This window comes from Argopecten irradians, chromosome 3 (genome assembly GCF_041381155.1).
Source record: "Argopecten irradians isolate NY chromosome 3, Ai_NY, whole genome shotgun sequence".
NCBI classification, from domain to species: Eukaryota; Metazoa; Mollusca; class Bivalvia; order Pectinida; family Pectinidae; genus Argopecten; species Argopecten irradians.
Window position 1 is genome coordinate 49,241,359 of NC_091136.1, and position 10,638 is coordinate 49,251,996.

General features: G+C 33.9%; 1 pseudogene; it reads left to right on the top strand.

Annotated features, from left to right (window-relative positions):
• Positions 1-3,121: 3,121 nt before the first annotated feature.
• On the top strand, positions 3,122-5,096 carry LOC138319716 (uncharacterized; annotated as a pseudogene).
• The last annotated feature ends 5,542 nt before the right edge of the window (positions 5,097-10,638 follow it).

The following is a 10,638-nucleotide window of genomic DNA, read 5'->3' on the forward strand; positions in this document are numbered from 1 at the left end:
CGTAAGACCGTAATAAGACGTAACACGCCATATCACTTCGGGCTTTCCACCGCTACAAGCCGTGATGTGCCTTGACAGAACGCATCGAAACGGCTATCATCCACCTTGGCTTGCCGTCAAAACCTTGACAAACCTGGACAAAACGGCACAAAACGTGCAGCCAATCACCACGTGTTGTCCACGGTGGTCTAAACGGGGCTGTCGTGAACATAGTGTAAACCTAGCCTTGGGGTTATATTAGAGTACATTGTGTTTACAATTAAAATATTATAAATTACCGATTGATTTGTTAATTGATATACAATGTTGTTATTGTCTGTTGTTTAGAAATGTGCTTCACTTGTATAGATTAACGGTTTTGCTCAAAACCGCTGGATTTTCTTTGACAAAAAGGAGTGGGGAATCTTCCTAAGTATGGATGTCTTTGTTATTGTTTCTAGTATCTAGATATATTTTAAATACAAACTTGTGAGTTGACTTGTTTAAGGTACTCATATATTTAAATCTAATATCAATTACAAGTAAATGCATATCGAGGATACTGAGATGTGGTTTTTCCTAAGAAATTGGAAAACCTCTATTCGGGAACTGTAGCTGAATATATGGGCCTATCAAATTTTTCTTTGGGAGTTGTGATGTCAAGATTACCGTATGATATCTTGCACTAACATATGTTAATGCTACTTAATATGTCGTTCTGTCTTGTAACATTTTTGAGATGACAGAATAATATCACCTAAATCGTTGTTAACAACTATTTAATTTGCTATTGAAATATTGTTCATTTCCACATTAATTGATTTAATTTACTTACATTTAAAAATGTGTTCATAACAGATGACTATTTTCCATCCAATGTATATGCAAGATTTCGAAATTTGTGTTTTATTCGGAATTAGTAGTGTTTTGCAAGATGTTGTGTTTAAGGTATGTTCATTTGTATGCATTTATGTGTACGATCTAGACAGTACTAGCGTTGTCCTAGCGAAGTACGGTGTTTAACAGTAACACAAATATAGTACACCTTGCTGTCACTTTGAGATTATTGTAAGTATGAGCAGGTTCTAGACTATAAAAAGACGTATACAGTCACTAAGTCTTATAAATATATTATATATCGTATTGTGTACGATGTATCTGTATTTGGCTTTTATAGTTCTCCTTCTAATTTTAGTCACTATACTGCTTTTCCTTCTTATAAATGTTAAAAATTCATTACAATATAAGCATATATGAAGCGATTGCCATTGAAGAAAGCGAAGGTGTTGTAAGGTATGCAATGTACGTATTGATTATGCTTTATTTTCTCTAAAGCATATTTTTGGGCGATACCATGTCCACATATGGCATTTACATCTTTAATATTATCCAAATAAGAACCAGTTCAATTTAGTTTAGTAAGCTGACATAGGAGAACAGAACATTTACAAACATTTTTCATCAATCTTATATCACGCATGATTATGACGTATATATATCGACATTAATTTTTTTTTTTCAGATGCAGGTATTATTTCAGACCAGCTATCAGTCGTAAAATACTATGATAGACAGTTGCCAACAGTGATAGTAAAGATTATTTTCACTTTCAAGTGCAGTTTTTAAATCAATAGGTATTCTATTTTTACCAGACATCAATGTCAATCTGTTACCAGTAACGTGTTTCTGGGCACTATGAATAAAAGATGTTTAGATACGTCTATATCAGTTTATGATATTTATCGTATTATATAATGTCCTGGACATCATCAGTATAGCAGACATATCTCAACAAAGACATTCCTCTCAACACACAAACTGTCACTCACCTAAGGCTATTTACAACGTAACGAAAAAGGTATGTACCTTTTATTCTAATTAATAAACTAGTACGTTTTGAGCTTTCAATAAAATCTTCCCATAGTTAAATACTTGCACTTTTGTTAATTATTGAATAAAATGTTGCGAGTCGATCAGAGCACTCGGGTATCTAACTGTCAGTGGCTGCGCTTAAATGATCAAACATTGATATTATGACAAAGTTACCGTATAATTCACTTAATAATTAAATATTGGTAACACATGTCAATTTTGATTTAGTCCAGGGGTCAGTTGACAACTCCTAAAGAGAACATTACTGTAGATCCATCGAAAGAGTACTCTGTCCTTGAATAAAATATAGTTACCATCCATGCATCGCAATTAAATTCGTTTCATTTCTCCACCAAGCCGTGTAAGTGTTCGACCCTAAGAAGTATTTGTATTGTAGGATTTAACCCGGGTACCAATATGGAAAACATTTTGCGAAGAAATTGTTGGATTGACCCTGTTCCACGCCACATTGTAAAACTACAGAATATGGCAAAGATGCGAGGAGTTCCGGAGAACATTCGGGAACAAATAAAGACATCCATAGACTGTATTAATGTAAGTAGTTTTACTTATCTGGTAGTTGTCTGAAATATTCACCTCTCAGTAGCGTCCTTTCGAAACTCACTCGTACCAGCTAATTATCTGTAGATCAGTGTTTCCCTGGGTGCCTCTAAATGACCATAAATGACCATGTAGATTTTGAAAAAAAAATAAAACAAAAAATGAATAAATAAATAAATAAAATAAACTCCACTTGAAAAATTAGAAAAAAATAGATTTAACGTTCTGCAACAGTTGTTAAAAGTTATACAATCTATTTAAGTATGAATGTCCCAAAAATAAAAGCTATGAGACCTATAAATGCATTTATATTCCAACTATTAATCTACAATGTAAATTGCAAGTGAAAATTAGTCAATCTATTTACATTATTATTAGTTTCCTTGATGTAAAGACCTGTCCTTTGTGTAACCTTTATATAGGCACGGGATGACTACTGTGAAGCTATATCTAGCCCTATCAGTAAGGACCTTGACAACCTCATCACAGAAACCAATAACTTTCCGTGGACGGAAGCACATGATCACGGCAAAGTTAACTGGGACATACTGCCTACTATCAGTTCCGGTTCTCTGGAAGGTACATGAATCATTTAAAAATGCAAAATATTTTATTTCTCTTACTTGGAAGAAAATAATGAAATTCTGATTGTTTAGAACCAATTTTGCTTAACTTGTTGTTTATTATGTGTAATAAACTTTGTTTAGAAACAACCAGATTGTTTGGGTATTACCTATATGCCATCTTTCTATATTCTGTTTTTTAGTAGAACTAAATATCATAATACATTTTTGTACTTGTAGTTTTAATTGTTTTTCTCTTGTTTAACTTTTACTTTTTTAGTTATAAATAGTTTGTTTATATATTTAAATATATTAGGAATTTTTCCCTACTGTGTGCACGTGGTTATGATCAACAGTAACTCATCTGCATGTGTGTTAATACATAGTAACATATACCCTTCACGTGATCGTATGCTAATTACATCCGGGATGAAGCTACTGATTGGTAATCTCATCACTAGGCAGCTATATATAGATAAGAACAATTTGATTGGTCAAGCGTTAAGCAGTCTTGCATAATTAATGAGGTCCGGCCACGGGTCAGCGTCACCTAGCGCGTCACCTTCATTAGAGTGACCAGCAGTACTAGTGCCTGCAGCAACATTTAATAGCGATTCGTTTAAGCCTTTATTTCTAGGTACTTTTAGTACAAACTTCATAAACCACGCTCTGGTGAAGTGTACGATATGATTAACATTGAACACGTCGATTCAGGCCTACGTTTTTTGTACTAGGCTCCTGGAAAATTGTGTGTAAACAATCAACATCGTCATCAACATGCCTCGAGAACGGAGACAAAGGAACGTGCCTTCGTCCCTTCCATACGATCCAAATGACGACAAGAATTGGACCATTGCCAAGTTTCGTGATGAACTCTCACAAGAGAGGAATCAATACCAGCAATTCCATGTCAAAAACTGTGTTACGTTTAATTTATCGTGAAAATGTGAACAAAACTATTCAGAATGAACCATCTACATCTGAAGTGATTAATTCCGGGAATAATCAACCCTCTCATTCGCGTCATGGTGACGACATTATTCAGACTGAACGGTCTAGAATACAGACGGATATGGCTACTAGTACTATTCCTACGGAGGGATTATTGAATGAAAGCGCCCATTCTCTTTTTCCACCTCCCAGCGCATGTCCCGGAAGTGATCGTCCTGTTCAAACTTTCTCCCCGCGGAGCAATAACCCTGTGTCACTCTGCGCAACTACAGGAAGTGCTTCCGTAAATTCCGGTAACAACAACTCGATGGCGGACATACTAAACCTCATGCAGGGAATGCAACAACAAATGCTGCTCATACAACAGTCTATGGCCCTGCAGCAGAACAATCAAGTGCTCCCGACATCGGAACTTAATAATGGGAGTTTACGAAGTGCCTACGAAAATATTGAGAGAGTGACGCAGAATGACAGGGCAACAACATCTGCCGGTGAGTCAAATGTTTTTATAAATCAACATATGGGCCCAAATGGTATACCTCCAGATCTAATGCCCCATCTTGATATTGTTACGCCTTCACTTAGGAAACACATTCTAGAGGGGAGGGATATCAACCTTTCAACGTTACTTATCCCTGGATACGAAATAACGCCATCTTCCCATAGCGTATGCCATCAACACAGGAATGTTGACAAACGTTTAGCAGATAGACTTACCATCGCGGAATTCATCTTGGCATTCGGCAAATATAGGAGGATAATTACAGATGTGTTCAAACAAGAGACAGAAAGAATTAGATATGTATGAGAGTCTAATCATACGCATCCAATACTTGTTACGGAGAACAAGCTTTCAATGACTATCACAAGTTGTTCTCGGCTAAGGCAGCTGAAGCCCTCAGGGTAAACAACACAAAGTTGAATTGGGGGCCTAACAGACAGCGCCATCTACGGCATGGTGACAGCGGGATGTAAGGCTAAAGTGTGTGATCTATGTCAATCCATCACCCATTCAACACAACAATGCGAGAAGATAAATAACGTAAACGCTACAGCCCATCAAAAACATTCAAAGCCAAAGGGAAAGAGAAAGTTTTCCATTGGGATTGAGATTTGCAGGAACTTTCAAAATGTTAGGGATGTTCATGGTCCTCATGCCGGTATTATTAAAGTATGTATGTTCAGCATGTAAATCCTTTCGTATCTCACATCAAAAGGATTTCACATATTAAATTTTTACAAATCACACACAATAAAAATTAAAGAGTACAAATAAATAATTAAAATCATGTCAAACAAATCAAGTACCAAAGCTTCGAAAAGAGAAACAATCCTGTATGATATATGTAATGGCATTCACATTAATTGTATACATCTGCCCCATTATTTTCATATTGTTGAGTGTAACCTTGGTATTAATCTTCTATTTTAATCAGATTTCTGTCTGAATAGAATTTTAAGTGCTTTGATAGTCAAATATAAACCTTAATCATAAGATAGCTTCAAAAGTTGTTATAATATCTTGTGCCTATTATTATGTTTTGACTAAGTTCATGTGCATGTCCATTTGATTACAGCTCTAAACAGCGATATTTTATTTTCTACTCAAAAATAAATTGAGAAATATTATTACATCTACTGACAAATAAACGACATTGATGTCAGTTGTTCCGAGCGATAATTTTCTGAAAGTGCTTGTTTTATTTATATATCGACTATTTTAAGCATCAAAAACATTTAATCAATGAATTCAAAGATACTCCACCGCCGACAGCTCATAAATGATACTCATCATTTGAACAATAATTGGTGTTTAATCGTGTATAGGATACAGAGCCACTGGTTTTTTTCGGAAGCAATAAATTATTTTTGATATTGTTTAATTGGAAGTAAATTAGATGCTGTAACTTTTAAATGGTGGTAATAGTGTAAAGTAAGTAACTTTTGTAACTGAAGAAAAATGCTTAATCGTCTGCTCCCGTTTTTGATAGAGACAAAATACCAGTTTCAGTACTGTATAATGTGAATATATCTCAATAATTCTGATGATTCGCTTCAAATGACGATCCCATTATCTTCCTGAGAATATATTTAATCGATAATATAATTTAGCGAATGGACAATAACTAATAAAATGGAATAATTGTTACTATCATTGCGAGTTACTGATAAGGGGAAACAACTCTTAGATGACAACCTATCTCGGTATCCCTATGCTATCAGGGCTATTTGAAAAAATAATAAAATGAAATGTTGATTTTTTACACGTATAATCATTACTTTCTCACAAAACAAAAACAATTATGAATTCTCATGATAAATATGAAGCAAAGAAAGCTGTATGTATATTAAAATTATGAATTCAAAACATATAGATGTGAAAAAAAGAATAAATTTCGTACGATTTAAAAAAAATTATGTTTGATACTGCTAGGTACAATAAGCTTTATCGTAACACATGGTGTGGATGTATCCAGTATAATTTCTTATGAAATGGAAAAATAAAATCTCTCGACAAAATCTGTCTGCGTACGAAGAAATTAATTTAAAGTATGGAAATTCTAAAACGTCCTCCCGGCTCACTATGTCCGTGGTTACATTTCCACGCAGCCTCGCTTTCAATGCTTTCAACTTCTCTTTACTTTAATGGTCAGAACTGGGAAACTAAGCAGAACTTGACCGTCGTATTGATATGTCAGAACTTTTAGAAGGCCAATGAACGCATTTAAACTGGTTTTCTTTGCCCGACTATTCACTTTAAGCTCTTTGCAGATGACACCTCCCTCTATGTGATTATAGGCAATGACCCTGCACAAGCGGCAACATCCGACCTAACTTACATAAGTAAATGGGGACAAACATAAAATATGATGTGAAATTAATGCACAATAAATCCTCACAGTACGTACAAGATTTACTATTCATTTTCCTACTAATACTGAGGATAATCACCACTCTCTTCATCATACTAGAAAGTGTTTCCCCAATATGTAAGACTAATAATTACTATATTAAGAATATACCAAGAAAAGAGTACGTGTCCATGTAGAGTTGAATATATAGAAATAAAAGTCAACGACTTTCCTCTTGTTATTAAAAAATAAAGTCAACGAAATCATGAAAATGGTGAATGTACAAGAGGAAAGTCGTTGACTTTTATTTTTTTTATATATAATAAATATATATATTCTTTCCTTTCATGTGCCGCACAGTTAATGCCTGGGATCTTGCAAGTTTCAAACATTTGTTAGATATAGATGGTGTTACTGATATGATCTCTGTAGTAACCTTTAAATGTGAAGGGAAAAGGAGGCCAGATATCATACTTAGTCAGCTGACAAATAATTATAGTGATTTAAGATTTGATATAAACCCTGATTACCTAAGTTATATCACATCATGTAGGTACTCTGGTTCATTAGAAACAGTTTCTCAATTGTTTTTTCTTGAATGTCCCCTCTACATTCCTCTCTGCAGTGAAATATTCCAAAACAGCAACATGTACAATAATACACATACTTATATTAGTATTGATACATTTTCTATATGGATGGTACAACTGCGATGTTAATATAAATAGACAAGTGCTTCATGATATTCATCTCTACATTGGAACGTCAGAGCGTTTTAACCAATATCAATTTGATTAGTTTGTGTTTTGTTTCAAGCATTTCTACTGTATCAACTACTTATTAATCATATTAATTATATGTAATTAACATGCAACTAGTTCATATTTATACAAAGTTAAGTTCAGACATTAACAATTAGGATGGTTACGACTCGTGTATCTGTGATGCACATGGACATATGGTCAATTGACCAAACCGTTTATTAATTTTCACAAAAAGTTATACGTATTCCTCATGTTTTATATCTAATATGATATCTTAGATTATAATCGCTACATATATATTTAGTTTGTATATTTGTAATGATGTGTATATGTGTGTGTGTGTGTGTGTGTGTGTGTGTGTGTGTATGCAAGTATATAATATGCATATGTGACCTAAGTATAATTAGTTAGCTGCACTGTGTTTGTTGTTATAAGATTATGCATTTAAAGTACGTGTAAATATTATCACTTTATCCACTAAGGTAGAAAATATATATAGGCTACGCCTGTTATTCAATCCTTTAGACATAAGATCTCTTCAATAACATTTTTAAAATGAAAAAAAAGACTATTACGTGTTTTGGCTAGGGAATAGAAACAAAGCTTTCATTACAGCGGCAAATTCGAGAAAAAAATGTATGCAATGTAAATGGAGAATAAAGTCAGATAGAAAGAGAGAAGATGATTTCGATCATGTAATAGAGATTGAGAAAGACACAGCTGACAATGCAAGAGGTTTTTTTTTTTTATTCAAAATTCGAATTTTGAAAAAAAAACAATATTGAGTTTTTTTTTTATGTCAAATGTTTACCTTTTAACTTGCATTGTCAGCTTTAAGTGCATTGTTGAAGGGGTAGGCCTATAGGCTAGCGTTCGACATTTAAGAGCCATTCTAAACTCTTTTATGCATTTCACAGTAGTAATCTTGCAAGCACATTGTACATAACTATTTACTTGTATGGATGTCCTCAGTGAGCAGCTCTTTGATATGATTGATTTCATATAAGGATAATATATCAGCTTACAAATTGTTAAGTTATAAAGGCTGTTTTAAGCATTATACACCTATTTGTTAAGTAAGAGTCTCTTGTCTCATTGAATCTTAAGAATCCCTTATGCAGTAATTTGATAGAGTAATTGACTTGTCGAAAATGTTTTATTTTATAATTGTCAAGCCTAAACGTAAATGTTATTTTATCAAAATATGAAAATGCAACGTGAACGAGTTACCTCCCCTACAACAGAAAATGTTAAACATATCTTCCTAATGGCATTAGTTGGTTATAGTCTAAAAGCTTCTAAGATAACAAGATAATTTTGGCACTTGTCCTCGAGAGTTCGGCTTCCGAGATTTCTGTGAGTTTGCTTTGGTGAAGTTCAAACAGATATTTTATTTTATTTTAAGCGATTTTGTCGATGTATGACCTTCTAGACATTGACCTAGATTTAAGATAATCTCAAACACGTATTGTCCCCAAGCTGGTGTTCGTATCTTTATGGTTTCATAAAGAAGTTGGTGTATTTATTGAGACACAAAATACCAAGGCATGATATTATGTACTTTTGTTTTAATATAACTACCTTCCTTTTCAGTAGTTCTACTCAGCATTATTATATACATTAACATTGTTGTGTTTCCCACTAAACAGGAATCTGGCGTTACTAATTTCGTATCATAATTCATGGATATAGCTCATCCCGGTGGACACTTAAATTGTAAGTTGCACTTCCTGTTCTAGTTATTGTTAAGATACTTCCACTGCGGGTACCAGCATTCGCCCTTATACTTACAGTACTTTTAAAACCTTTTGTGCGCTTCAACTGACAGGTAGTTCATGCAATCAAATACGTCGAAAGACTAGTAGATTCTGAGAACTTGAAGACTAAGATAATCAATACTGAGAAATGTAATATTACTATGACATCAGAGCAAATTCAAGATTAGTTTTACTTAGTTGGGTTTTGATTCTGTGTGCCTGAGGATGACCAAGAAGGCGATAATTTTCAAAAGAAGAGATATTCATATTTATTTGATTAACTAATTTTATGAAAATCGGAATATTGCTTGAATCAACCAGACGATTACTGATAATATTTTGCTAAAATATCCATCCATGTTTTACATCGACATCATACAACTTTATAATTTACTGTTCAGATAATACATTTTGGAAAGTTTCCAAACTGTCGATTTTTAACTGGTGCCCTTGGGATATCGGTTAACGGTCGACACATAGCTTGTGAAGAGCTACTGTCGTATTCCACCCACATCCAGGCCATCGGAAAGTGCCATTCATATCGTGTCACCTAGATCTATTATCCTATAACACTCGAATATACTACCGTGGACATGGTCTAATCGAATACAAAGAGCTGTTGACTTGACTGTCCAAACCAAATTGCTTTGAGCGAGGCCATTTTTTTCTAAAAGCTCTAAGGTCGTATTATCCATAACTTGGAGGCATCCTGAAGTCGCCCCTTTGGCCTGATTTTCTGTAATAGGTTATTTCAGACAGTTTTGCTGGCAATATAACTGACCTATTTTCCGAGACTTAGCAGTTAATACACTAAATAAACCTATTCCTGGGTCTACAATACCGATGTCCAATAACAATTCATTCCTGACTAAGATTATAGCAGTACGCTAAGTTCAAACGATCAACTTCTTTCAATTTTAAATGCATATAAAAACAATATGAAAAAAAGATAAGAAAATAATAAAAACAAAAAATAAACAAATAACTAAAAATAGCAAAAGTACAATATGGTCTATCATACTCACAATTACATTATGAAAATAGCAGAATAAGTAAAGTTTGGGAAAAGAAAATTAAGAAACGAAATCCGTACTGGAAAAAAGTCAAATCCATAAGCGACTCAATGTGAGATTTAATTTTTTTCTAGCCTTCTTATTTCTTCCCGATGTCTCCTTATTACATTTCATCGCTTGTGATATTGGACTGAATGCTCGCCCATGATGACAGCTTGTTTCTGTCCACTTGCTAGGGCAAATTGGTAGATTCCTCTCCTGCTATATTAGCAAGCTTGACACAAACAAAGTGGGACTTGTGGTTTTTGACCGTTGTTAGTATTAAA